The sequence below is a fragment of the Arachis hypogaea genome, chromosome 15, assembly GCF_003086295.3.
Source record: "Arachis hypogaea cultivar Tifrunner chromosome 15, arahy.Tifrunner.gnm2.J5K5, whole genome shotgun sequence".
Classification (NCBI taxonomy): Eukaryota; Viridiplantae; Streptophyta; class Magnoliopsida; order Fabales; family Fabaceae; genus Arachis; species Arachis hypogaea.
Window position 1 is genome coordinate 28,212,342 of NC_092050.1, and position 2,801 is coordinate 28,215,142.

At 38.3% G+C, this 2,801-nt stretch overlaps 1 non-coding gene across 1 annotated transcript; it reads left to right on the plus strand.

Annotated features, from left to right (window-relative positions):
* The first annotated feature begins 1,668 nt into the window (after positions 1-1,668).
* LOC112752448 (small nucleolar RNA R71) lies at positions 1,669-1,776 on the plus strand. The gene has a single exon (XR_003176885.1). It is a non-coding gene; the product is annotated as a small nucleolar RNA R71 (small nucleolar RNA).
* The last annotated feature ends 1,025 nt before the right edge of the window (positions 1,777-2,801 follow it).

Here is a 2,801-nt window from a genome sequence, read left to right on the forward strand (position 1 = left end):
TTGTTGAGACTCTCCAACACCAAACTTAGAGTTTGGATATGGGAGTTCAATACCAAACTTAGAGTTTGGTTGTGGCCTCCCAACACCAAACTTAGAGTTTGACTGTGGGGGCTCTGGTTGACTCTGCTTGGAGAGAAGCTTTTTCTGCTTCTTCTCCATGGTTGCAGAGGGAGATCCTTGAGTTTTAAATACAAGGGAGTCCTTATTCCATTGAAGGACTATTTCACCTCTGTCAACATCAATCACAGCTCTTGCTGTGGCCATGAAAGGTCTTCCTAGGATGATGGATTCATCCTCTTCCTTTCCAGTATCCAGGACTATGAAATCAGTAGGTATGTAAAGGCCCTCAACCTTTACTAATACATCTTCTACTTGTCCATAAGCCTGTTTTCTTGAGCTGTCTGCCATCTCTAATGAGATTTTAGCAGCTTGCATCCCATAGATTCCCAGTTTCTCTATTACAGAGAGGGGCATGAGGTTTATTCCTGAACCAAGGTCACACAGAGCCTTAGAGATCATGGTGCCTATGGTACAGGGTATTATGAATTTTCCGGGATCCTGTCTCTTCTGAGGCAATGTCAGTTGATCCAGATCACTTAGTTCATTGATGAACAAGGGAGGTTCAACTTCCCAAGTATCAATGCCAAATAATTTGGCATTTAGCTTCATGATTGCACCAAGAAACTTGGCAGTTTGCTCTTCAGTGACATCCTCATTCTCTTCAGAAGAAGAATATTCATCAGAGCTCATGAAGGGCATAACGAGGTTCAATGGAATCTCTATGGTCTCTAGATGAGTCTCAGATTCCTTTGGTTCCTCAGAGGGAAGCTCCTTATTGATCATTGGACGTCCCAGGAGGTCTTCCTCCTTGGGATTCACGTCCTCTCCTCTCCTCACAGGTTCGGCCATGGCACTTATGTCAATGGCCTTGCACTCTCCGTTTTGATTTTCTTCTGTATTGCTTGGGAGAGTACTAGGAGGGATTTCAGTGATCCTTTTACTCAGCTGGCCCACTTGTGCTTCCAGATTTCTAATGGAAGACCTTGTTTCATTCATGAAACTTACAGTGGCTTTAGATAGATCAGAGACTAGATTTGCTAAATTAGAAGTATTTTGTTCAGAGTTCTCTGTCTGTTGCTGAGTTGATGATGGAAAAGGCTTGCTGTTGTTAAACCTATTTCTTCCACCATTGTTAAAGCCTTGTTGAGGCTTTTGATCCTTCCATGAGAAATTTGGATGATTTCTCCATGTTGAGTTATAGGTGTTTCCATAAGGTTCACCTAAGTAATTTACCTCTGCTATTGCAGGGTTCTCAGGATCATAGGCTTCTTCTTCAGAAGAAGCCTCTTGAGTACTGCTGGATGCAGCTTGCATTCCATGCAGACTCTGAGAAATCATATTGACTTGCTGAGTCAATATTTTATTCTGAGCCAATATGGCATTCAGAGTATCAACTTCAAAAACTCCCTTCTTCATAGGCGTCCCATTACTCACAGGATTCCTTTCAGAAGTGTACATGAACTGGTTATTAGCAACCATGTCAATGAGTTCTTGAGCTTCTGCAGGCGTTTTCTTTAGGTGAATGGATCCACCTGCAGAGGTATCCAATGACATCTTAGATAACTCAGACAGACCATCATAGAATATATCCAGGATGGTCCATTCTGAAAGCATGTCAGAAGGACACTTTTTGGTCAACTGTTTGTATCTTTCCCAAGCTTCATAGAGGGATTCACCTTCTTTCTGTCTGAAGGTTTGAACATCAGCTCTAAGCTTGCTCAGCTTTTGAGGAGGAAAGTACTTGGCTAAGAAAGCCGTGACCAGCTTATCCCAAGAGTTCAGGCTGTCTTTGGGTTGAGAATCCAACCATAATCTAGCTCTGTCTCTTACAGCAAAAGGGAAAAGCATGAGCCTGTAGACTTCAGGATCTACTCCATTAGTCTTAACAGTATCACATATCTGCAAGAATTTAGTTAAGAACTGAAAAGGATCTTCAGATGGAAGTCCATGAAACTTGCAGTTCTGCTGCATCAGAGAAACTAATTGAGGTTTCAGCTCAAATTTGTTTGCTCCAATGGCAGGAATGGAGATGCTTCTTCCATGTAAATTGGAATTAGGTGCAGTAAAGTCACCAAGCATCCTCCTTGCATTATTATTATTTTCGGCTACCATCTCCTCTTCTTGTTTGAAAATTCCTAACAGGTGCTTATTGGTTAGTTGTAATTCAGAGTCCTTTCAGGTTCTGGATCTGCTTCAACAAGAATATTCTTGTCCTTGCTCCTGCTCATATGACAAAGAAGAAGGCACAGAAAAATAATAATAATAGAGATCCTTTTTTTTTTTGAATGAGGGAGAGATGTTAGTAGATGAATAAATAAAAAAAAATAGAAGGAGATGAGAGAGAAGAGAATTTTCGAAAATAATTTTTGAAAAAAAGTTAGTGATTTTTGAAAATAGTTTTTGAAAAATGTTAGTAATTTTCGAAAATTAAGATTTAAAAATTAAAATAATTAATAAATTAAAAAGAAATTTTGAAAAAGGGGGAAGATATTTTCGAAAAATGAGAGAGAGAGAATTAGTTAGGTAGTTTTAAAAAAGTTAAGGAACAAACAAAAAGTTAGTTAGTTAGTTGAAACAAATTTTGAAAAGATAAGAAGTTAGGAAGTTAGAAAAGATATTTTGAGAAGATATTTTTTGAAAAAGATAAGATAAGTAGATATTTTTGAAAAGATATGATAGAAATTAGTTTTTGAAAAAGATTTGATTTTTAAAATCACAATTAATGACTTGATTCACAAGAA